This window comes from Leopardus geoffroyi, chromosome D4, assembly GCF_018350155.1.
Source record: "Leopardus geoffroyi isolate Oge1 chromosome D4, O.geoffroyi_Oge1_pat1.0, whole genome shotgun sequence".
NCBI classification, from domain to species: domain Eukaryota; kingdom Metazoa; phylum Chordata; class Mammalia; order Carnivora; family Felidae; genus Leopardus; species Leopardus geoffroyi.
Window position 1 is genome coordinate 91,525,359 of NC_059342.1, and position 26,280 is coordinate 91,551,638.

The 26,280-nt window shown below is 55.8% G+C and overlaps 1 protein-coding gene and 1 long non-coding RNA gene across 4 annotated transcripts in view; one reads left to right on the forward strand and one right to left on the reverse strand.

Annotated features, from left to right (window-relative positions):
* The window catches only part of BRD3 (bromodomain containing 3), a 61,246-nt gene that overhangs the window by 24,968 nt on the left and 9,998 nt on the right, over positions 1-26,280 (reverse strand). Inside the window, exon 1 of one of the 3 annotated variants that reach the window (XM_045468984.1) lies at positions 7,216-7,409. The exons of 1 other annotated variant lie outside the window; for it this stretch is intronic. The gene's annotated coding sequence lies outside the window, so the exon portion shown is untranslated. Of the gene's footprint in view, positions 1-7,215; positions 7,410-26,280 lie in introns of those variants that run through there. One more of the 3 variants, XM_045468987.1, reaches the window with a different exon arrangement.
* LOC123593323 lies at positions 7,528-11,734 on the forward strand. Its single transcript, XR_006710257.1, has 2 exons — positions 7,528-8,170; positions 11,422-11,734. It is a non-coding gene; the product is annotated as an uncharacterized LOC123593323 (long non-coding RNA).

Below are 26,280 nucleotides of genomic sequence, written 5' to 3' on the forward strand. Positions count from 1 at the left end.
AAGTCTGCCCTGCCCCCGCCCCAGCCGCTCCCAGGGGACAGGGTAAGGGTCTCGTCTTCTGGGCTAAACAGGAACGAAACGCATGGCGCCAATTCACCGGCATCAGAGCCCGCGGGCCTGCCAGCTGGCTGGAAACCGTTCTTCTAGAACGTGGGCCTGAAGGTTTGTAAGCACACATGACGTGGGAGCGATTAGTTTCACGTTTAAGCCTCCCCGTAGACCAGCAGCCTCCGGCTCCCCACGCACCCGCTGGCAGCCGCTCTACCCCGGAAAGCTATTTATTGCACAGACGGCCCTCCCCGTCTGCACGGGCAGCCCTCCCGTTCACCGAGCGGGGACTCCTCTCCGACACGGCCCTGCAGGCGGCAGGCAAGTGGCACTCCTTCCAGGGACAGCCAGGAAGCCTCCGCCAAATGCCCACTCTGCGCTCAGCACCGCCAGGCAGGGAGGGAGCCCGGTTCCTCGGAGGGGGAGGACGGAGGCATAGGGGACCTGCCCCACTTCCCAGAGGATGCCCGCCAGGGCAGGAAGGCAGCACGTGCAAAGCGGGTGAAGGTCAAAGTGGAGACAGGCCGCCTTCAACTCTGGAGGATCTGAAACTGCCCAGAGCGGAAACTCAGATAAACCACAAAAACCCTCAAACACAAGTGAAAGCCAGAGATCCGGAGTCCCCAAAGTGGGCAGGTGGCAGGGGAGGGCAGGGGGCAGACTGGCCACCAACCCTCAGGGGCTACACACGCTCCACTCTGTGAGGGGCTCTGTGCCGGGCCTTGGGGGGGTGGGAGACGGGCCCCGGGCTGCAGGCGGCGAGGTGGGGGCTGGCCCAGAGCCAGCCAGCCGGCCGGCCCCCCCCCACCGCTTCCCAAGGATCTTGGACCCAGCCTCTGGGACCCACCTCCCTCCTCCACGGGGAACCAGGATCCCGGACAAAACACAGAAGTCCACCGGAGGCTCACTCAGCCCACGGGGACATCAGGAAAGACCTTATTCGGGGTCCCCGGACAAATGAGTAGGATCCTTGGTCCAGTCGCCACCGTGGAAAACGCCCCCAAGACGGGGCAGCGGCCGCCCACAGGTGGCGCCGGAGGCAGGCAGAGTTGGACGCTCCCGGGCAGGCGGGACGGAGGCTGGCGGGGGACAGAAACGAGGGACACACGGACACTCACTTGCAGGTGGCCCTGGAGCACCTTCAGCCATGGGGGGATGAGACCGGGAGGGGGCAGGGGCCACACGGGGCATTTCCAGGCTGGCCTGGCCAGAGCAAGGAGCCTTTATTTGGGCCTGGGGGGGGGGGGCGCGGGGCAGGAGCCCCAGCTTTCAAAGGGAGGGTCGAAGGACCATAGGGGAGGGGTCGGTGGAGGTCCTCGGCGGGACCCTGGCATGGGGAGCATCTGAGCGGAGACCGTGGCACGTCCTGGGAGGAGAGGAGGCACCGAGGACGCTGTCTTTGAAGGGGGAGGTCACTGGTAGGGGTCTGTCCCCAGTCTCAGCCAGAGGGGCTGAGGGGACACGGGGCAGGGCCGGAGACTGCCTATGCTGCCTTGTCCTGCTCAGATCCACAGCTCCCACCAGCAAGAAGGACGGCCTTCAAACACTCGGCCTCCTGAGGGAGGTGCGGGAGGGCTCTCGCAGTCCACCTGGCACGGCACCCGTGGGAGGCTGTGTGAGCTCCGTCTTCCAGGGGGGACGGAGGCTCGGGGCTGAAGGGGCACGAGGTCACCCGGCCAGGAGGAGGCAGATTCCCCGCACAGCAGACGGGAGCGGAGTGCCGCCCCAGAGCCGGACAACCTGTGCCCCCAGGCGGCACACGCTGACAGGCGGCCGCCCTGGGGCTGGCCATCCAAGTCTCCGGAAACGGGATCCGTGAGGCCAGGGTCGGCTCCCATGACAGACAGAGCCAACTGCCTCTTCCTGTGGGGCCAGGGGAGGGGACCCCAGGGGAGGGGAGCAGACCGGGAGGCTGGGCCTGTCACAACCCGCTCAGGCAGGGAGCGCGCCCTGGGTCTAGGTCACACCTGCTCTCCCGAAGCACAGGACCCGACCCCGGCTGGCCCAGGCCCATCCAACATGCAGCCACTCCACTGGGTCTGCAGGACGGTCCCAAGGCCCCGTGCCCGGCCCGCAGACCAAGCCGCACTGCGGCCCCGACCTTCCTGACGCACCCCCACCCCCCACCTTGTCCTCTGGGCTCCGTACCCGCAGCACCTGGGGGCCCGGGGCCCGGGCCCCTGGCCCACCTCATGTTTCTTCAGCCCGCTGTTTGCTAAGGTCTTACACTTCTCCCCACCCTGCTGGCCCTCCTTGGGGAAGCCTGCCTCCGAAGGGCTGCTTTCTTGGCCGAACATCGGCCTCGACACAGACCTGAGACCCCACTGCCAAGTGGGGCTCACGGCTCACCAGCCGCACCCCGTTGCCACTGCGAGGCTCTGTCTCCGTACATCTCCATATGTCTCTTGACCTCCCCCCACCATACTAAGGGTGCCTCTCAACGGGTGTGAAGGCCCAGAGACTGACTGACAGACAGACAGACACACACACGCGCGCGCGGGCGCTCGGATATGCTGAGCCCTGGCCCAGGCACCTGGCGGGCCAGAATCTGGTGTCAGCGGTGGGGGAGCCCAGCAACACCCATATGCATCCCCGCAGGGCACCCCCCAAGGCCAGGCCACAGGCTGCACTGAATGACACCTTCCATGGGGCCGGGAAGGGGCAAGTGACTCGCGGCTCAAAGGGAAATGTCTTCAGGGGACAGACGCCGTGAGGACAGAGTGACCGGCATCCACACTCGTCCAGGGGAGGGAAGGACCATCCGCTCGGGACAGCCGGTCTCCCCGAGGACGCTGGAGGCCGAGTGGCCCCGCACACATACGGAGGCGGGGGCCCGGCCCCATGAGCACCAGGGTTCGGCGCCCTGGCCACTGCTTCGACCTGCCAACTTTCTACCACGCGGCTGCGGTGGGCCTGCCCGGTGTGGGGTGCAGCCCACGGGCCCCGGCGTGTTCCATCCCGGGAAGGGAGACGGGAGCGCCCAGTCGCCTGACGGGAACCAGACCGCGTCACAGGCGGGCACCGCTTCAACCGCTGCCGTGCCGGGCTGCCAGGAGCTCCGAGGACCCGCCAAGGGAGCCCGGAGAGCTGACCGCCACGCCTGACGGGGTCCCGACCCCACCTCGCCCCACGCCAGGCTAGACTGCCGCCCACCACGGCCTGGCCTCCGCTCCCCAGACAAGGCCGCTCGGCGACACGCGGCGTTGAGGAGCAGGGACCTCCTGAGCACCTGGCCCCCCTCGGCATCTAGTGGATGTTACCACGGCCCACACGCGCTGGGAGTACCGCCGCCCTAGCGGTCCCGGGAACAGTACCCACGGTGGTGACGTCACTACAGCCCCGTGCTCCCTGGGAACCCGCCCGCGGTGGTGGAGTTACCACAGCCCAAGTGCCTGCGTGTACCCCAAGCTCTATTCCCCGGCGCTCCTCGGCCTCTCTGACAGGCCCGTGGGGGCTTTCTGTCATCACAGCGGACAGTGACCAGGTCATCTGTGTCTCTAAGCCCAGACCCACACCCGGCCCGGCCGGGACAGCCCAGAGGCAGTGAGGACGGAGTCCAGAGGGCACGGACCTTACCCGGGAGCTGACGGCCAGCCTAGCCGGAGCTCTCAACCGCGAGTGCCCATCGACGCCAGGGCTGGTGCTGGAAGCAGCCGGCCATCAGCTGGGGGAATCACCCCCTTCGGGAGGCCCGTGCCACTCTCTGCCCCTTACACGCACGCTGCAGCCCCGTGACACCCTCCGGTCACTGCCCCTGTACGGGAAAGGCATCCCCTCGGCTTAGTCACATGGCTCCTTTTCCTTCTAGTAACACATTACGAGGGTCCGGCCACACGCACCTGCGAACATGTTCCTGTCTGCGGGCAGCGGCCACCGTGACAGCAGCCAGCAGGTGAAGGCATCCCCACCTCCACGTCCTGGGGCACTTGGTGCCCAGGACCCCAACGGGGCCCCCACCGCAGCCACCAGCACGTCCTGATCATGGTCCCACAACAGCCACCGAGCCCGACTTCAACCGCACGCAGAGAAAGTGAGCGAGGAACACCCGAACTGTCACTGCACTCCCGGTGGCCTTTTTTTTGAGGGGCTGGAACAGTACTGCCAAACACCTCACTAACTTCTGACGAGGCCGCCCAGTACTTCTGGGACCTGTGGTGGGGAGGAGGGGGCTTCCTTCAAAACACATCTGTCAGCTGGCTCTCGCTGCAGGTTGTAAAGGGCGTAGGAAGGAGATCAGTGGAGAGCAGACTCTGTTCTAGAACAGTTAAAAGCTGGCAGAAGAAATCAACACTCAGCGGAGCCGAAAGCCCCGGCCACACACACACGCAGGTCCCCGCCACCTCCACCGCAAACGTGCATCCAGGAGCCTGACTTCAAATGCAAACCACCATGTGAATGATCCCCAAACATGACACTCTGCCTTTAAGCGCCCCCCCCCCCCCACGATTCTCGGATGGCAGGAGCACAGGTACCCGCAGCGGGGGTGTGAGCACCAAAGGGCCCCGTGGACACAGCAGGCACCACCTGGGCACCTGGATGGTGACCGGTGCGCCCGGGCCCAAGCACACCAGGCGGCCCAGCACTGCGGGGACACCTGTTGGTCTCTTCCGCTCAAACAAAAGGACAAAGCCTCAGGCGGGAGGGGAGGCGTGCTCCCAAGAAGACACGAGTCCCTGGGGCACCCTGAGTTCCCAGAGGCACGAGTGCAACGAGCAGGGTGCCACTTTCTGCCACGGTCCACTAAAATTTCCTTGCAAAACAAAGACTTGCCTCAACTGGCGCCCGACCCGCTGAGGCCAGGTATCCGGGGCTTGCCTTTGGGGTGCCCCTGGTTACAGTTCAAAGATGAGTTAGGGAGGAAAAAAAAAAAAGAAGGACCAGAACCACTCTGCTCGGGGCGGGGGGGGGGGGTGCGGAGAACAGTGCTCCCCCAGGAAAGCTCCGCCACCTAGAACCAGGAAGTGGCCGTGCACCTCACCACTTGCCGGGCACCCGGCTCTGGCGGCTGGCAAGTTGCCAGCCTGCAGGAGGCGGGCACAGGAAGGAGCCGCGGGCTGCAGCAGGGAGCTGGGCTGGGCGGTGCGCTGGAGGGGCCCCCCCTCCACTTTCACTTTCTGCCCAGGACTGCCTGAGAGTCAAAGGCGGGAGCCCACTGTTTACAAATCCTGTCCTTTATTCGAAGCGCACTTCCAAAGCACGCACAAGCTGTTGCTGAAGGAAATCAATTACTTCCTAAAAACAAAAGGAAGATCAAAACGGTGCCCAACGTCCACCCCAAAAAAGCGTCTTAAATCCCTCTTCCCTGGACGTCCCCGTGGCAGGGCTGGGACATGCCCAGGGGCTGAGGCAGGCCCCCCCAGGTCACCAGAAAGGTCAGAGAGAAATGCCCCACCGCTGCCCACGTCACCTCCTGTCACCTCCTGTCCCTCCCCGCTGTGTGCCCTATCTTTCCTTATCTGTAACCACCAGCACACGTCAAGGCCTCAAGACAGAAAAGGGCAAACACTGAGCTTTATTTGCAAATGAGAGGCCACCTTTAGGGCTGCTGCGAAGGGCCCCTGGGAAGGAGAAGAGGTCCTTACCTCCTGAGAACTGACCCCCTGCACAGATTCAGACATTTCTTTGACCCCTTTGCAGCCAACACTACTCCCCTGTCCCCTGCCGCCACCAAAATGCCAGGCCAGGCAACTTTGCGTAGACTTCAGGATCTCCCAGGGCCACGCCACAGACCCAAGAAAACAATCCCCATCTTAAAGAAAAGAGTAAGGGAGATAGCTAACAAAACTCCCTTCTTCGTCCTCAGTGGGGTGGGGGAGCACGAGGAGCGGCCGGAGGAACTGTTTCCCTCATTTTCCTCCTGCCCGTTAGTTTGCCCACTGATGCACAATACCCGCCCCACACCCACCACGTTAACTTTGCAGTCAATAACCAAGTTAGCAGATGGGGGAGGGACGCCAGTTCTGCACGTCTGGGCAGAAAGCTTTCAGACAAAATGAAGGGTCGAGGGACACTGGGGGAATGGGCTCAACAGAGAATTCACAGGAGGAACCCGCCCCAAGCGGGCCACCTAGCGGACCCCATTCTGCGTCCCCACTTCCAGCTTTCCAAAATCGTTCCTGGGCCCCCGAGGGAAAGGAGGCCGCACAAGGCTCCACGCTAGCCCTGCCCCCATATGAGCAACCGGTGGAGGGAGAGGGAGAGGGAGAGGGGGAGAGAAAGAGAAAGAGAGAGAGAGCGCTCCCCGGGGCCCCCAGCTTTATTCACGGAGGAGCCCGCTAGGGCCAGGGGGACGTTCGAGGTCTGCGTGGCGGGCATTCCTCCCCGATGGGCTTGTGCCATGGTCAGGCCGGTGCCCACCCCGAGTGGGAAAGGAGAGAAGCACCCCGCTCCTCCCGCTCCATGTCGACCTCGCCCGGATTAAGCGCTTTTCAGGCTCATTTCAAAACGGGAACTGGGTCTCCTCCTGGCCTGGCCACAACGACCCAGCAACTCAAAGGGGCTCAAAGTCAGCGCGGGGCCTCTAACTCTGGGAGCAAGCTGCCCCGCGCCACTCCGAGGCGGGCCCGGCCTGGTCTCGCCCCCCGCCCCGGGGGCGGCGGCGGCGGCGGCGGCGGCGGCGGCGGCGGCGGCGCCGGGCCCCCAGCGCGAGCCCCGAGGGGCCGCAGCCAGGGCGGGCGGGCGCCGGGAAAGTGGCGCCGGCGCGCACGGCGGGCCGGGGACGCCGCCGCGTACCTTCCCCTCCGCGTCCTCCCTCGTTCCCCCCCTCCGAAAGATGGCGGGCAGAGGAAAGGGGGAAAAAAATCCCTTCCGCGAGGGAGGGCGCGGGAGGCCGGGTTGGCGCGGGGCGCGCGGGCCGTGCCAACTCCGGGCTGCGCGCCCCAGCTGCGGTGACGCCCCCAGCCCGGGGCGCGGGCGGCCGGGAGGGCGCGGGCGAGGGCGGAGGGGAGGGAGCCCGCGCCGCCGCCGCCGCCGCGACCCCGGGCGGCCGCCGCGCTTTGTTGCATCGTGGCCGCGCACAAAGGCGGCGGCGGCCGGGGCGCCCGGCTCCCGGGACGCGCCGGCGGCCCGCGCGGGGCGCACGGGGCCGCGCTCCCCGGCCCGCCCGGCCCGCCGCCGCCCGCGCCGCCCGCCGCCCCGCGCGCGCAAGGAAGCAAGAGAAAGGCGTACTTGGCCTCGGCGGCTCCAGCGGCCGTCCCTCCCGGCCCGCGCGGCCGGCTCCTCTTTGGCTCGCCGGCCCCGGCAGCATAATAGACGCGCCGGAGCCGAGCAGGGCTCATGCGCTGCGCCGCGGCGCCTGGCGGGAGTCGTAGTCCGCGGCCGGGCCCGCGCTGGGGCCGCCCAGGGGAGGCCGCGGCGCGCGGACTACATGTCCCGGCCCCGCCGGCGCCGCGCCCCGCCCCGCGCGCCCCCGCCCGCTGCCCGCCCCGCCGACCCGGCCGCGAGCGGGCCCGGCCCGGGGGGCGCGCGGGGCGGGGCGGGGCGGGGACCCCCGGCGGCCGCCCCTAGCCCGGGCCCGCGTGGCCAGCCCTGCATCCCCCGCCGCCCGCCCCGCCGCGCGGGGGACTCGGGCCCACGGGCGAATTTCCTGGTGCCCGCGGGAGGCGTGGAAAAGGCAGGAGCGCGGCCGGCGGCGGCCCTCCCGCCGCCACTCCCTCCCGGGGACCCCGGAGCCCGGGGGTGGGGGGGCCGCCCTCGAACCCCAGCCGCGCACCGTTGGGGCGGCGCGCACCTGCCCAGCCCCGTGTTTGTAAACAAACCGCGCGCCTAATTAGCCCGGCGGGGGCGCGCGCGAAGGGCGGAGGCGGGGCTTTGGCGCGCGCGCGCGCGCGCAGGGGCGGCCCCGCCCGGGGAGGAGCCGCCCTCGGCCGCGCCCCCTCCGTCTACCCTTCTCCGCCTGGGCCCGCCGCCCAGCTCGTGTCCCCCTGGCGCGGGGGTCGAGAGCCCGATGCCGCTGGCGTGCGAGAAGGCGCCGAACCGCCGGAGCTGGCAGGGAGCAGGGGGTGTTCACGGCTCTGCCCAAAGCCCTGGTCGGTCCGCCAGCCTCAGTTTCCCCATCTGCGCCGGGAGGAGCAGGAATGAGCTAAAGGTCCCCATCCTGAGATTCCAGGAGTGGGCCACAAAGGTAACAGCAGAGACCCTTGGCTCTTCTGTGTTTTCAAAAGCTCAGCTCATGGACACGTTTCGGGTCTTGTTTTGGGTGGCCATTCCTCAGGTGTATATACACGAGAACACTTTTATCCAGCTGTAATATAAGGTGGACGCACCTTGCGTACGTGAGACCCCCATAAAAATGTCTAGGGACAGGTTTTCCTCTGTGTTGGCTGAACCTGCCAATTGCAAGGTCAAGTTTGCTTGTGTGGGATGGACCCATCCCAAGCCCGTGGGGTCGCTGGGTTTACTTCAGCGTGCTCAGGCGTTCTCCCGCGGAAATGCATGCGTCTTTCTAATGTTAGAGTGAGTGTGGTCTCCCCTGAGCCCACCCATTCAGCCATCCTGTGGTTCCAGAATGTCCCACCTGTCCTACAGGTGAGGAAACTGAGACTCTGAGAGGTGGAGTGACTTGCCCTGGGTCACAGAGCTAACATGTGGGAGAGCCGAGATGCCAGAGCCTGGCGGCCTGGGAAACAGTTCGCAGGACAGGCCAACACCTTCCCGGATCATCCACGCTGCCCCTTCCCTGGGAGCTCAGGACCCCTTACACACCCCAGGCAAGACTCCAGAGCAAGGTGCCCGTGGGGAAAACCTTGCCTTTCTAGTTTCCAAAGTGGGAGAGGGCCAAGGAGTGGATGATGAGAATGTGCAGGTTGACACGTTAGACCTATGGTCCTGATAGCACCCCTCCGGAAGCCCGGGTTTACAGACTCCTGTGTTAGTCATCTCCAAGGCTGCGTTCCTTTCCTGTCGTCTGGGTCTCCTCCTCTAGGACGTCCTGGGCACGCGCCATCAGGATGATCCCACCTCACTCCTCCTCGGGCCAAACCAAAGATCCTCTCCACCTGGTCTTGGCCTCGCAGAGCCTGGTTGGAGTCCACAGAGGCTGCCCCTGACCAGCCAGGCTGTCAAGGCTGCTGACCGAATGTCCAGGACCCTGAGGACCCTCCTTGGGTAGCCTGCTGACCCAAAGAGTACCCGCGCCAGGAATATAGCAGGAACCTGGGCTCTCCCTGGGGACCTGCCTTTGATGGAAGGACGCGGGTCCCCACCTTTCCCTTCCTCGTGCTCACTTGTGCTGCCCAGGTGGCTCAGTGGGGTAACCTTCCGTGAGGCTGGAAGTCTCTAGGAGCAGAATCTGTAAGAGGAATGTGACAGAGGCTGGCATTTGGGCATCCCAGCCCCTGGCTAACTACCTGTCAGGCCTGGTGCCGTGGCCCCTCCCTGGGGCCTCTTGAGAGGCAGGGCTGCCTTGGGAAGAAACCCACGGCGGCCCCAGTGACCGTCCCCTAATCAGCCCAGGCTCTTGGAGTTTCAGCGCCACTGAGGTTGGGCCTCTGGGGACTGCTGAGTGCCCGGAACGGAATCACTTAATCTCCCCAACCCTCGTTTCCTCATCTGTCAAAAGAGTACAGAAATAGGGCCCGAGCTTTCTGCTGTGGGAGGGAAAAGGGTGTGTGCAAAAGGCCAGGCCTGTGGCCCCAACTTTGTCGGGGCTCCCCTCTCCACCTCCGTCTCTTACTTGCATGGCCCATTTATCGGCTGTCCCCGCTCCAGTGTGGCAGGTCTGTGACAGCAGGGCTCTGTCCCCAGGGCCTATGGGGGGTCTGGCACGAAGGAATGACTTGTTTTCTCCTGCTCCTGTCCCACCCTGCAGCCTGCATCTGGAAACCTCAGGACAGCCAGACCTCCTCCAGCTAAGGCCGCTGCCCCATTCACCCCCACACAGAACCCTGCGGGAAGCCTTAAGGCCATGGCCTTAAAGCTTCTCCCCAGCCTTAAACCCACATTCAGGCCAGGACGGGGCCCAGGGCCTCAACTGCCTCCTCCGCATTCATGCGGTCTTTGCCCGTCATGACCCTGGAGGCATCGAGCAGTTTGTATTACTGCATTACGGTTTCTACACAAGTCTCTCAAAAGTTTAGTTATTGTGGGGCGCCCGGATGGCGCGCTTCAGTTGAGCATCCGACTCTTGATTTCAGCTCAGGTCATGATCTCACGGTCCGTGGGTTCGAGCCCCGCATCAGGCTCTGCACTGACAGCCGAATCCTGCTTGGGATTCTCTCTCTCCCTCTCTTTCTACCTGTCCCCCGCTCATGAGGGCACGCTTGCTTGCTCTTATAAATAAATAAATAAATAGATAAATAAATAGTTACTGTGAGTCCTCCCCAGCTTCCCAGGAGACTCATCAGCCTTCAGAACAACTTAAGGAAAAAAAAAAAAAAAGGAAGGGGACACCTGGGTGGTTAAGTGTCTGACTTTTGATCTCAGCTCCTGTCATGATGTCTCGGCTCGTGAGTTTGAGTCCCGTGTCGGGGTCTGCACTGACAGCACAGAGCCGGCTTGGGATTCATTCCGTCTCCCTCTCTCCCTCGGCCCCCCCCCCAAAATAAATAAATAAACATTAAAAAAAAAAGTTTCTGAGCCCCACGTGGGGCGCCTGGGTGGCTCAGTCGATTAAGCGTCCAACTTCGGCTCGTGGGTCCGAGCCGTCTGCACGGAGCCTGGAACCTGCTTCGGATTCTGTGTCTCCCTCTCTCTGCCCCTCCCCTGCTTGCGCTCTGCCTCTCTCTGTCTCTCAACAATCAATAAACGTTAAAAAACCCTTTTTTTTTTTTTTTTTTAAGAAAGGGCTATCTGTCTCTACAAAGGCTGGGTTGCAGAGAGCTTTGGGGGTGAAGGGCAGAGGTTTCTGACTGCACAGTCATTTAATGAGCACTTACTGTGTGCCAGCACACGGTGTCAGCAGCTTTACACACATAATTTCACCGAATCCGCAGACAATTCTATGAGGTAGGGGTTACTGTGCCCACTTTGCAGATGAAAATGGAGGCACAGCGAGGTTAAATTGCTAACTAGCCTGAGCCAGGTGAGGTTCACATTTCACCCGCAAGGCGCCTTCTAGGACCCTGCTGCGTTTTGGTAGGGGAGGCGAGGGGCACGTTTGAGGAACCGGAGGCTCCTGTTCTTAACTGGTGGTTCTCTTAGAAAAGCGTGAGGAGCCTCAGTCAGGGGATGAGGGTGCCTGACGGTGCTCGGTGCTGTGGGGAAAGATCAAGCCGGGAAGGAAGCCAGGGAAGCTGGGCTCGGGTGGTCGCGGCAGCGAAGCGTGGGAGGGAACCAGGATTGTGAGTGTTTTTACTTTATTCTCCTTGACAATCATTGCTTTCTTCCATGGCAAACAGGTATTGCTATGAACCAAAACCTACGTTTTGTTTGCAGAAACAATCACGGTAATAGAACGGAGGCGGGCTGGCCCGGGAAGTGCTGCGGTTTCTGGTCTCCTGGAATCCTCGCTCAAAGTGGAGGTGCCCCTGGCATTACAAGGCCGTGGTGACAACCCCTCTTGGCTTTGCCACCTGCAGGAAAGCTATCTGTGTTGACGTCCTGTGACATCATGGCCCTGTCTGTATTCCCTCCTCCTATCCCCTGCCTCTGAGGAGGAATCCCGAGATGACGAGATAAGTATGTTCAGAATGATTGAAAATGTAAAATAATAATAAAAAAAAAAAGGCTAACAAAAATTTTGAAATTTTGAAAAAAAAATCTTAGAAGTTCTAGAAATCAAAAATACAGGCTAAAAAATAAAAAGCCAAAAACAAAAATACAGGCTACATGGAAATTTAAACCTCGGAGGAAGGGATACAGAGTGGCTTAGACACTGTTGAAGAGAGAATTAGTTAGAGGAACAAAGAGGTGGAAAATATGAAAATTGGAACATTCATTTAAAAAACAGGAAAGGGGTGTTATGTCATCCTTCTAATAGGAACTCCAGATAGACAGAATTAAGAATTAAAGGGGAGAAGAAATATTTATACAGATAATAGATGAAACTTGAACAAAATAGATGGAGGAAATGAATCCTTCAAGCACAAGCAGGATAAACGAGTCAGTGTGCCCCTAAACGTATCACAGAGGAACAAAAGCCATCAGAGAAAACGAGATCTGACTGGCAATCGGCTGAGATAAAGTCAGCAAAAATGGCAGAGCAGAGGACTCCAAGGGCCCATAACTCTGCAGAAACAGCAAATAAACTGGCAAAAACTGTCAGAATATACTTTATCTGAACTCTGGAAACTAGTCAAAGTTTTACATAAACTGGAAAAACAATCAAGGAAGAGGCAGTTTAATGTCAGCATTGCATGAAATTTCCATTGAATAACTAGCTGACCACTGAGCTAATCAAACAGACACTTTGTGGCCACACACACTTTGCTGGCCACAACACAGAATACTGGATTTACAAAGTTAGTTCAGAAAAATCAAGCAACAGCAGCCATCAGCAGCAAACCCTAGGGAGGGAGGAGAATCTGACTTCCAGAGCTGCCACGTTATAATATTCAAAATGTCCAATTTCCAACAACAACAAAATGTGAGGCATGCAAACAAGCAAGAAAGTGTAGCCAGTATACTGGGAAAGAGATTAATAGAAATGGTCCCTCGGGAAGCCCAAACGTTAGATTTCCTGGATAAAGACTTTAAATCAACCCTGTTAATATACTCAAGGGCTATGGGAAACCAGGCACAAAGAATTAAGGGGACCGTAAGCACAATATCTCACCAAATAGAGAACAGCAATAAAATGGATAGAAATATTGAAAGGGAACCAAATAGAAATTCTGGGTTTGAAAAGAGCAATAGCTGAAACAGAAAATTCACTAGAAGTGCTCCATCACAAATTTGAGCAAGCAGAAGAAACAATCAAAGAACTTAATGATACGTTGATTGAGATGATTGAAACTGAGAAAAGAGAGAAAAATGAACAGAGCCTAAGAGACCGGCAGAATGCTATCAAGCATACTAATGTATGCACAATGGGGAAATTACAGAATCATTGGGGAAGAAGGAATATTTTATGAAATAACAGCCAAAAATTTCCCAAATTTGATGAAAGACAAAAGTGTGCATAGCCAAGGAGCTCAAAAAAGTTAACCAAGGTGGGATAAACTCAAAGAGATCTGTACATTATAATCAAAATGTTGAAAGACAAAGAGAATCCTGGAAGCAGAAAGAAGTCACTCATCATGTACAAGGGGGCTTCAGTATGATCAAGAGCTTATCTGTCATCAGAAACCATGGAGGTGGGGCGCCTGCGTAGCTCAGTTGGTAAAGCATCCGATTCTTGGTTTCAACTCAGGTCATGATCTTATGGTTCGGGAGTCCAAACCCTGTGTTGGGCTCTGTGCTGATAGTGCACAGCCTGCTTGGGATAGTCTCTCTTCTCTCTCTGTCTCTCCCTTGCTCATGCTCTCTCCGTCTCTCAAAATGAATGAATAAACTTAAAACACACACACACACACATAACCACATGGAGTCCAGAAAGCAGCATGATGACATATGCAAAGTGCTAAAAGAGAAAAAAATCCTGTCAACCAAGATTCCATATCCAGCAAAAACTATCTCGTAAAAAAGAAAGAGAAATCAAGACATTCTCAGATAAACAAAAACTGAGAGTTTGTTGCTAGAAACCTGCCCTTTGAGGAATGAATGGACAGGAGAGAGTAGCTTGAATCCACATGAAGAAATAAAGAACAGTAAAGGGAACTACTTCGGTAAATACAAAAGTCAGATTAACATATTTTTGGTTAGTAACACCTCTTTTTCTACCTATGCCATTTAGAAGACAACTACACAATAACTATAAATCTATCTCAGTGGATCACGTATAGAGATATAATTTGTAACAATGACAACATGAGGGAGGGATGGCTTGATACAGAAGCATCATTTTTGTATACTAGTGAAACCAATACAAAATAGTTTATTATAAATTAATACGTTAATTATAATCTCCAGGGCAACCAATAAGAAAATAACTAAAAATATTTAGTAAAAGAGAAGAAAAGAAAATGGTGCAGTAGCAAATATCTAATACAAAAGAAGATACTGGTGGAAGAATTTGGGGCACAAAAGGATATAAGACATATCTAAACTGAATGGCAAAACAGCAGAAGTGCTTCTGTGTAGGTAGTTACATTAAATGTAAATGGATTAAATTATCCAATTCAAAGGCAGCAATTGACAGGATGGATGAAAGGGGGAAAAAACATAATCCAGCCATATGCTGTCTGCAAGAGACTAGAACCAAAGAAACAAATAAGTTAAGAGTAAAAGAATAGGAAAACATACTCCATTTAAACAGTGACCAGGGACGCCTGGGTAGCTCAGTCAGTTAAGCACCCAACTTCAGCTCAGGTCATGATCTCACGGTTCAAGTGTTCCCGTGTCGGCTCTGTGCTGACAGCTCAGATTCTGTTTCTCCCTCTCTCTCTGCCCCTCCCCCACTCATGCTCTCTCTCTCTCTCTCTCTCAAAAATAAAATAAGAACATTTAAAAAATAATAAACAGTGACCAAAAGAGAGCTGGAGCGGCTATATTAATATCAGACAAACTAGACTTTGAGACCAAAATTGTTACAAGAGACAAAGAAACACATTATATGATGATAAAGGGTTTAACGTAACAAGAACATATAATGATAATAAACATGTATGCCCATACAAACAGAGCCCCCAACAAGGGGCAATATGAAACAAAAGCTAACAGAATCAAAGGGAGAAATAACGGCTCAATAAGAATAGCTGCAGACTTCATCACCTCCATTCCAATAATGAATGTAACAAGTAGACAAGATCAGCAGGGCAACAGAGGACGTGAATGACACTATAGCCAACCAGACCTAACACTCATGTAGATCGCTCTGCCCAACAGCAGCAGAACACACATGCTTCTCAAGGGCCCAGGGAACGTCCTCCGGGACAGACCACGTGTTAAGCCACAAAACAAGTCTCAAAAACTTATTAAAAAGATTAAAATGAGGGACACCTGAGTGGCTCAGTTGGTTGAGCATCGGACTTCAGCTCAGGGCATGATCTCACAGTATGTGGGTTCGAGCCCCACATCAGGCTCTGTGCTGACAGCGTGGAGCCTGCTTGGGATTCTGTCTCTCCCTCTCTCTCTCTCTGTCCCTCCTCTGCTCTCTCTTTCTCTCTTTCAAAGTTGAGTAAACATTTAAAGATTTATAAATAATAAATTTTTAAAAATATTAAAATGATACAAAATATCTCCTCTGACCACAACCGAAGGAAGCGAGAAATCACTAACAGAAAGAAAATTTGAGGATTCATGAACATGTGGAAATCAGACAACACACTCTGAAACAACCAATGGGTCAGAGAAAATCACAAGGGAGATTAGAAAATACTAAGCAAACAAACAAAAAAATCCAAACATTCCAAAACTTACGGGGTTTGGCAGAAGCAGCACCCAGAGAGAAATTCATAGCTATATGTGCCTATATTAAAAAAGAGAAAACATCTCAGATCAATCACCTGAACTCCCACCAAAAGGAACTAGAAAAGGAGCAAACTAAACTCAAAGCTAGCAGAAGGAAGGAAGCAATACAAATTAGAGAGGATATGAATGAAATAAATAATAGAAAAGCAAGAGAGAGGACCGACTAAATCAAAAGATTAAAAGATTTTTTGTTTGTTTTTTTAACCAACAGGGACACCTGGGTAGCTCAGTCAGTTAAGTGTCCAACTCTTGATCTCAGCTCAGGTCTTGATCTAAGGGTCGTGAGTTCAAGCCCTGGATTGGGCTTCACACTGGGTATAGAGCCTACTTTGAAAAAAATCAACAAAACAGAGGGTGCCTGGGTGGCTCAGTCAGTTAAGCATCTGACTTCAGCTCAGGTCATGATCCCACAGTTCATGAGTTTGAGCCCCACATCAGGCTTTGTGCTGATAGCTCAGAGCCTCGATGGAACCTGCTTCAGTTTCTGTGTCTCCCTCTGTCTCTGCCCCTCCCCTGCTCTCTCTCTCTCAAAATAAATAAACATTTTTTTAAAAAAAAAATCAACAAAATAGACCATCCTTTAGGTAGATTGGCCTGGAAAACAAGAGAGAAGCTCATATGAGTAGAAGCAGGAATCAGAATGGGGGGTTAACTTTCTTATGTGAAGATACTTGGGCTTACTTTTCTTCCTTTTTAGGGTTTGCCAACAAATCCAATAACCTAGATGAGATGGATGAACCCCGAGGAATGTGCACACTGGCCAAACTGTCTTGAGAAGAAACACAAAATCTTGGGGCGCCTGAGGGGCTCAGTCGGTTAGGCATCCGACTTTGGCTCAGGTCATGGTCTCACTGGTTCATGAGTTTGAGACCCCCGTTGGGCTCTGTGCTGACAACTCAGAGCCTGGAGCCTGCTTCGGGTTCTGTGTCTCCCTCTCTCTGCCCCTCCCCCACTCACACTCTGTCTCTCTCTCTCTCAAAAAATAAACAATAAAACATTTTTTAAAATTAAAGAGAGAAGAAACACAAAATCTCAAAAAACCTATAATAAGTAAAAGAGGTTGGATAGGTAATCAAAAACCTGCAACAGAGGAAAGCCCAGGACCAAATGGCCTCACTGGTGAATTCCATCAAACGTTTAAAGAATTAACAGCAGTACTTCTCAATCTCTTCCCAAAAATAGAGGAGGGGGGATCGCTCCCGTATCATTTATGAGGCCATTATTACCCTCGTACCCCAGCCAGACAAAGACACCACAAGAAAACTACAGACCAATATCCCTTGTGGGTACGGGCACAAAAATCCTCAAGAAAATACCAGCAAGCAGCATATTAAAAGGATGACACGACGACTGAGACTTACTCCAGGAATGAAAGAGTAGTTCGACACGTCAATATCAATGAATGCAGTACACCACGTTAAAAGAACTGGGGAGAGAAAGACGATCTTGTTATGGGGTGAATTCCAATTCTTACGTGAGTCATAACCCGCGTTAACTTCAGAATGTGACTGTAGTTGAAGATAGGGTCTTTCAAGAGGTATTTGGGTTAAAATGAGGTCATTAGGGTGGACCCTAATCAAAAATGACAGATGCCATCCTAAGAAGAAAAAATGTGGGCACCAAAGTGCACAGAAAGAATCATCTTTTTTGCAAATGGTGCCAGGACAACTGGATATCCCCATGCAAAAGAATAAAAAACGAACCCCTTCCTCACACCATATACAAAAATGAACTCCAAAGGGATCAAAGGCCTAAAGGTAAAAACTAAAACCACAAAACTCTTAGCAGAGAACATAGGGATAAATCTACAAGACCTTGGATTTGGCCATGAATTATTAGATACTAAGCCAAAACATGAGCAACAAAAGAAAAAACAGATAAATTTGACTTCATCAAAATAAAAAACTTTCAGGGCGCCTGGGTGGCTCAGTTGGTTGGGCGTCCGACTTTGGCTCAGGTCATGATCTCACAGTCCGTGAGTTTGAGCCCCAGGTAGGGCTTTGTGCTGACAGCTCAGAGCCTGGAGTCTGCTTCTGTTTCTGTGTCTCCCTCTCTCTCTCTCTCCCTTCCCCATTCACGCTTTGTCTCTCTCTGCCTTTCAAAAATGAATAAATGTTAAAAAAAAAATTAAAAACCTTCATGCATCCAAGAGCACTAAAGAAAGTGAAGAGACAACCCAAAAGAATGAGAGAAAATATCTGCAAATTATGTATTTGATTAGAGTCTAGTATCCGAAATATATGAAGAACTCTTATAACATAGCAGCCCAAAGACAAGCAACGCAACTTAAAAACAGGCAAAAGACTTGAACAGATCTTAATTCTTAAGACCTTAAGAAGACTTCATCAACCTTTGTATCTCCAAAGATCTAGAAATGATCTACAAGCACATGACAAGATGCTTAGCACCATTAGTCATCAAGAATGTAAGTCAAAGCCACAATGAGAATACCCAGGAGGATAACTATTAAAAAACAAAAACAAACACAAACAAAACAAAACAAACAAACAAACAAAAACCGCGAAAACAACCAGTGCTGGAAAGGATGTGGGGAAATTGGAGCCCTTGTACAGTGGGAGTGGGAAATGGAGCAGACCCTTTGGAAAACAGTTTGGTGGTTTTCCTGGAAAAGGTAAGCACAGAATTGCCATACGACTCAGCAATTCCACTCGCAACCCAAGGGAACCCAAGAGAACTGCAAACAGGTGTTCGAAGAATTTTACACAGTTTATAGAAGCATCGTTCGTAAGAGCCCCAAAGTGGGAAGAACCCCAATGTCCGCACGTGGGATAGGATTCGGCCATGAGAAGGAACCAAGTGCTGACGTCTGTCACAACGTGGTTGGATTCTGAAAAGGGTACCCCGGGTGAAAAGAGACCAGGCACCAGATCACATGTTGTAGGATTTCAGTGATGTCGAACGCCCATAGTGTGCAAACCCGTAGAGACAAAAAGCAGATGGGTATTTGCCAGGGGCTGGCGGGAGGGGGTGTGGGGAGTGACCGCTCAGTGGGTACGGGGTTTCTTTTTGGGGTGAAGAGTAGTCTTGGATGTGGGCAGCAGCCCCACGTTGCCTTTCCACCTGCAAGAGAGGAGGAGCCCCCACCCGCCCAGCCCCGGCCACCTCCCTCTGCCTTGTTTACTGTTATCACTTTGGGTGTCTATCTCGCAGAGCTCATATGAACCCCTGATGATGTCCCAAGACAGATGGGAGGGGAGGTGGGGGGCGGGGGAGGCAGGACTCTGAGGTCTCTGTGCTCAGCAGGATGAAGGCCACTGCTGTCTTCAGGGCAGTCTGCCTTTAAAATTGGAGAGGTATAGGGGAGCCTGGGTGGCTCGGTCGGTGAAGCGTCCGACTTCAGCTCAGGTCACCATCTCGCGGTTTGTGAGTTCGAGCCCCGTGTCGGGCTCTGTGCGGACAGCTCGGAGCCCGGAGCCTGCTTCCGATTCTGTGTCTCCGTCTCTCTCTCTGCCCCTCCCCTGCTCAGGCTCCGTCTCTCTGTCTCTCAAAGATAAATAAATACTAGAAAAATATATAAATAATAGATGAAAATTGGAGAGGTTCCCACAAAGATAATAGCAGTAGAAGAATTTCAAGCCATTAAAAGGGCACCAGAAAATAAGTTGTCCTCTATCTCACGAGCACCTGCGCACCCCACGCTGTGTGCGCGGGGGGTCAGGTGAGGGTTCGCAACAGTGGCCCCTGGGCACCGGCTGTTGAGGCCCGGCACAGGTGATCGCGGAGGGTGTGTGTTTCAGCGTCACGCGGGTCTGGGTTTGAGTCCTAACTGCCCCCCTTGTCGTGTGACCTCCAGCTGGTTGCTAAACCCCTCTGAGCTTCAGTTTCCTCAGCCGTGAAATGGAGATGGTGGGGAACGTGCACTGCGGGGTCCTGGGGGATGAAGGAGGCGGTGCCCGTGCAGCCAGAGGAGCAGAAGGGCCCCGGTCACAGCCCTGAGACATGAGCTGAGGACTCAACAGGGCAACTGGCAATGGGCCCGACAGCGAGGATGTCCTGAGAGGTGGCAGATGGAGGGGCAGAGCCGTGGGGCTCCCTGCCTCGGGCACAGGCATCCCCGTGCCCCAAATGCCCCATCGGGAACTGGTGTCATGCCCTTGACTCCCACCAGCACCCTACTCCCCACGTTCAGTCGGCCACCATCTCCTGCGGGTCCTGCTTCCTGAATATCACCCCACTGTGTCCACTCCCTGTCTCTTCCTGTGAAACCACAGCAGCCTCCAGCTTCCACAGAGCAGCGGGACGGGACACGGCCCTGTCAAGGTTGCGCCACGTCTCCAGCGTGGCCTGCAGCTCCCACACGCTCCGGCCGATCGCGCATCCTGGCCCTCAGACTCACCAAACGCCTTCCTGCCACAGGGCCTTTGCATAAGCTGTTTGTTCTTCCTGCTGGGAACACTCGTCTCCTCTGCCTGGCTTTCCCTGGCTCCTGCTGCTCACTTTTCCTATGTCCCTTCAGGCTCTCAGGGGTCTCCTCCTCAGGGAGCCTGCCTGATCCTACCCCCTCTTTTTATCCCTCACACACCTCACAGGACTCGCCCCCACCGTGGGGCAACAAGTCTTAAGCCGTGTGTCGCTCCCAAGGGCTGTGGCCCTGCGGCTGTATTAATCTCCCCGTCCGTGACTGGTGCTTAGCACAGATGAGCTGGACACACGACGTGTGGACGGATCCGTTGGGTATGGCTCTCGGCCCGTGGGTTGCGAGTGCGGGGTGAGGCGGGGCGGGGCTCCACGCAGGGCCCTTGCCAAGCGGTGACTGGGAGACACCAGGAGCAAATGAAGTCACTAAGGTGGTACTTGGCCTGTGGCTGCTTTAATCGTGACAGCTGCTCATTTTATTTATCTTATTATTTATTTCTTCTTAAGATTTTAGTTTTTTAAGTGATCCCTACACCCAACGAGGGGCTCGAACTCACAGCCCCAACATCAGGAGTCTCCCACTTCGGCGACTGGGCCAGCCAGGCGCTGCTGAGAGCTGCTCGTTTAAAAAAAAAATTTTTTTTATGTTTATTCATTTTTGAAAGACGGAGAGAGAGCACAAGCAGGGGTGGGGCGGAGAGAAAGGGGGACACAGAATCCGAAACGGGCTCCAGGCTCCGAGCTGTCAGCACGGAGCCCGACGCGGGGCTCGAACTCACGAACCAGGAGATCATGACCTGGGCCAAAGTCGGACGCTCAACCGACTGAGCCCCCCACGCGCCCCGAGCTGCTCATTTTAGAAAGAAGATTTGTAGGGTTCTCTGAGTCAGTGTTTTAAGTCTGGCCCAAACAGCAGGTCATCCCTTTCCTGGGACAGGAAAAGTCCATGTGAGGTGGTTCAGAGGGAACCACCCAGATGGCACGTCCCTCCTCCAGCCCTGCCCCGTCCCTGGCCCCGCAGGCGCCCGCCCTGCGTCGGGTGCTGCCGCTGTCCCGCCTTACAGACAAGGAAACCGAGGCTGAGAGGACACAGGCGTCCAGAGGGTCAGAGCCAGGACGGGCCAACACCCATGGGCCGAACCGCTAGACTCCCCTGCCTCGTGCCCATACTTCCAAAGTTCTGCACGCAACGCCAGGGCCCCACAGAGGCCCTGGGGGTGCCGGAACCCCAGGTCAAGAAACGAGTCAGAGGGTGGAGTGGGGAGGGGACCCCCCAGAGCTTTGCAGGGCCGGGACAGCACCGCAGAGGGAGCTGCGGCCCTGCTGGCCACCCGGGTGCCAGGCTTCCCCGGCCCCCGCCTGTGCCCAGGGCCATCCAGGGCAACAAAAAGAGTGGCAGAAGGCCGGCGGCTGCCTCTCGCGTGGAGCGCCTCCGTCTGGTCCACGCCGATGAGCCAAAGCCCCCCCACCCCATCTCTCTCCGGGGGGGGGGGACAAGGGGTGTGCCCGTTCTTTGTTTAAATAAACTTTTTTATTTAAGATTGCTCTTAGATTTACAGAAAAGCTGCAGGTAACACAGGGGCTCCCGCAGACCCTTCTCCCAGATTCCCCATCATCACCCCCTTGCATCACCAAGGTCAAGGTGCGTGCACAACAAGAAGGCGCCCTCGGCACAGACCGTATGTGGGTTTCGCCAGCGCGTCCGTCCGTCCGTCCGTCCGCTTCCTCCTCCTGCTCAGAACCCGACCCGGACGCCACACGCGACCTGTGGTCGTCTCCTCCCATCTGTGACAGTGCGTCAGTCTGTCCCTGCTCCTCCGGAGGAGGGAGGACCGGGGCAGTTAGGAGGGGCAGTGGCCAGGTTATCTCGTAGAATGCCCCCCAGGCTGGGCTGGTCATGTGTCTTCTCACCAGGACTCTGGGATTATGGGTGTTGGAAAGAAGGTCACAGAGGTGAAGAGCCCTTCCCACCCCATACCATCCCCTCCCTGGGGCCCCTCGGTCCTGGGGGTGGGGGGGGTGTCAGCGGGGAGGTACCTTCGTTACCCAGGTGTTTCCCGGGTGCCACCTTGGCAGACGGGACCCCCTCCTTTTGAGGAACAGCTGCTTCTGTCTATCCGTGTCACCCCCTGTGTATCTATTGCATGCTTTGGGTCATAAGCCAACATGAGAGGTCTCCCCCCTCAAACCGCCCCAGCTGGGGTGGCTCTTTCAGGTGGGCCCCACGACCCTGTGACACGACCCACCCTTTTGCTATTTCCAGAAGCTTCCTTCACTTTCTGGCGCTGCAACAGAAGTTGTCACACCCACTCTCCGGCTGATCAACTCAACCCCTTGGAAAGTCATTATTGAGCGCCTCCTGTATACGCAGTGCTGCAAGGACACCGGGAATAAAATCAGTGTTCGTAAGACAACTCTCCATCCTTCCGTCCGGCAAAGAGCGGTTGGTCAAGCTGCTGCTCTGTCTCCGGCGGGGGCGGGGGCCGGGGGGTTCTGGAGAACACGATGGGAGAACATGCCCTGGAGAGGGGCAAAGAGACCTAAAACCATAGTTATGGCAGCACCTGTGTAGTTGGAACCGTGGTGAGGTCTATGCAGAAGGAAGTCAGGAGAGTTTAGAGCCCCTTGAGGCTGATGGGGACAGGGACTCTTGGCTCTACACAGATTCTTTGCAGGGAGCCGCCACAGCCATCCTCCGGGGGACCATGTGGCATGTGACAATGTGCGGGGATCCTTTCCGGAACCCTTCGTCATGCTGCAGGGGGTGGAGTTCTAGGACAGAGGAGAGGACTCGAATGCGGGTGTGTCCGAATGGCCCAGGATGGTGATGCTGGTGGAGGGGCGTCACCATGGCGACCAGCCTTCAGCAGGGCCTGGCAGACCCTCCCCGGTCTCCAGGGCCAGACCGGGGAGCCGGGGCCGACCAGCAGGCTGGCGATCTGTGCTGCTGCGAGCAGCCCCGCCTTGCACCCGGATGTCAACACACATGGCGAATCCAGAGCACAGGGTGAGACGCTCACTCCCTGGAAACGACACGAAGCCTCCAGAGCCTCAGACATTACAGGAACTGTCACTCCCCACCTTCACCAAACTGTGGCGAATGGCGGAAAGGGAGAAGAAGGGGGAGGGATGTATGCACTTATTTATTAACAGTTGGGGAGACTGAGTCAGGGGAGGGCTGCAGGCAGGCCTGAGGATCCCCAGGAAACCTAGCTGCCAGGCTTCAGTGGCCTGAGTCTCCATCACAAATGCACAGACTGGGCATGCTGGGTCGGGGTGGGTTTGGGCTTTCTGGCTCCTGACCTAAGCCACAGCCAGAACTGAGTGTCCCTCATACCCCGGGGTCATTTCCTCCGGCTTGCTCTCCTCCCGTGGCCTGGAAGCCCACCACCGATATTTGTTGCTACTCATAGAATCTTCTGGACTGAAGGGCTGAGTGTCGGGCAGGGCATCTGGTGGGCACCTGGGGTTCTGCTCCGTCTGCTTTCAACACGGTGGACCTGGAGTGGGGAGGGTGATTTCAGACGCTCCGATGTCCCTGGGGCAAAGATCACGTATGTCCTATGGCTTACGGCGTACCCTCAGCATCCGGCACAGGGCTCGGCACAGAGCAAGCACTTGATTGATACTTGTTGAATACGTGAACACAGCACAGTCTGGGTTTCCGTCTCGGGGAGAAGATTTTGAAAAGTGCTCAACTGACATTCCCTGGGGCAGGAAAACCTCTGATTGTCAGCAGGGTGTGTTGGCTTGTCATCTCCTTCTCCTTGGGAATTTCTCATGGCATCTTGGGTCCACGAACCAGGGGGCTCTGGGCCTGAATCTCAGCTCAGTACTATATCTCTCTGCCCACATTTTCCTCCTCTGTCAAATGGACATATCTCATTTGTGGGTTAAGTAGGATCATGTGGCAGAAACGTTTACCTGGCAAAGTGGAAGCACTCGGTAATGGCTACTTGTATCATGGCCACCAATGATGCTGTGATGTCTCACCTGGACTGTATATTGGTCTCCTAATTGCCTTTCCTATATTCTGTCCACCCACCCATCCACCCACCCACCCATCCAGCCACCCACCTATCCATCCATCCACTCACCTATCCACCCATCCATTTAACCATCCGCCCATCCACCCACCCATCCATCCATCCATCCATCCATCCATCCACCCATCCACCCACCCATCCACCTACCCATCCATCCATCCATCCATCCATCCATCCACCATCTACCCATCCATCTATATGCCCACTCAACTATCCACCCATCCATCCACCCACCCACCCATCCACCCACCCGCCCATCCATCCACCCGCCCATCCATCCATCCATCCATCCATCCATCCACCCACCCACCCATCTATCCAGCCAGCCAGCCAGCCAGCCACCCTTCCAACCAACCACCCATCCATCCACCCATCCACCCACCCACCCATCCACCCACCCGCCCATCCATCCACCCGCCCATCCATCCATCCATCCATCCATCCATCCATCCACCCATCCATCTATCCAGCCAGCCAGCCAGCCACCCTTCCAACCAACCACCCATCCACCCACCCATCCATCCTTCCACCCGCCCATCCACCCACCCTCCCAGCCACCCGCCCATCCACCCACCCACCCATCCATCCACCCAGCCACCCTTCCATCCAACCACCCATCCATCCATCCATCCATCCATCCATCCATCCATCCACCCACCTGCCCATCCATCCATCCATCCATCTGTCCATCCATCCATCCATCCATCCACCCACCCACTTATCCATCCATCCATCCACCCACCCACCCATCCTTCCACCCGCTCATCCACCCACCCATCCATCCACCCAGCCACCCTTCCATCCACCCACCCTTCCATCCACCCACCCAGCCACCCACCCACCCATCCATCCACCCAGCCACCCTTCCATCCACCTACCCTTCCATCCACCCACCCAGCCACCCACCCACCCATCCATCCATTCAGCCAGCCAGCCAGCCACCCACCCACCCACCCATCCACCCATCCACCTGCCCATCCACCCATCCACCTGCCCATGTATCCATCCATCCGCTCACCTATCCATCCATCCATCCATCCATCCATCCATCCATCCAACATTGATTAACTACAACATGCAGGCATTGGGATGTTGGGAAGTCCTGGGCCCATTTCTACTTGTATCTGTCTAAAGCAGACTCAAGGTATACCATTTCCTAGTTCAAGGTGAACTAGCAGCATTTCTGGAAGGCTACTTGGTGGTATTTACCCAACTTAAATGACTTCTGTTTCTGGGAAGATGAAGCAGAGACCTACTTCTCTACATTCCTTCTGCTAAGGACAACTAAGAATCCTGAACTTTATATGAATAACATAAGAAGACTCTGAAAAGCAGAGAGAAGGCTGCTGGGGCTCTCTGGCCCCAAGGAACGCCATGGTGCGAAGTTCCCCAGGTTTTCCTTGTGCCTCCTGTATCGTAGTTGCAAAGCCAGCAACCTCGAAACGTACAATGGGCACAGACACAAAAGCCCAACGAAAGCCTGCTCTCTTGAGCCACAGGACCAGAAAAGGGGCAGCTTAGCAGGAGAGACATTTTTCAGACAATAATCACTCTTCTCCAGCCCAACACCACTGAAAACACTGCGGCAACACCCTGTCCCGGCCAGCAAAGGCCAATAAGGGAGCCACCTTCTACCCTCACCAGGCTGTACTGGGGCACCGCACCTCCACACCCTTTGCTGGTTTATGTCAGTGAAGGACGTTAGGGAGCCAGGAGTTTCATTCTGCTGGCTGGTAACCCATTCCCCCAACCGCTGCAGTGCGTGTGGAGGCCCTGTGGGGAGCAAGACCAAGACCCTCCTCCCTCCTCCAGCCAGGGAGGCATCAGTCGAAGCCCACCCGGGAGCTGGAACTCTGCCACCTGATACGAACAAAGAGCGCCCCCGTCAGGTGGGGGCTGGACCTCTCCCCCCACCTGGCAGCAACAGGGACATGGCACCCCTCATCCCAGCCCCTTGCCAGAGCAGAGGCAGAGGAGGTCAGCTAAAATGGGTTCCGATAAGACCCAGAGCCTCACAACAACATAATACCCCAAATGTCCAGGTTTTGATTCACCTTCCCCCCAAACAACCAGACAAAACAAACAAACAAACAAACAAACAAAAAAACCAAAAAACAAAACAGCAGTCATACTTAGAGCCAGGAAGATCCCAGAGTGAAAAAAGACAATAGATGTCAACATGGAAATGACAGAGCGGTCTCTGAAGGATGTGACAAAGGTTTTATTTGATTTTATTATTTATTTTATTTTAGAGCATGAGAGAGAGCACAAGTGGGAGAGAGGGGCAGAGGGAGAAAGAGAATCTTACGCAAGCTCCATTCTCAGCGTGGAGCCCGACGTGGGGCTTGATCCCACACCCCTG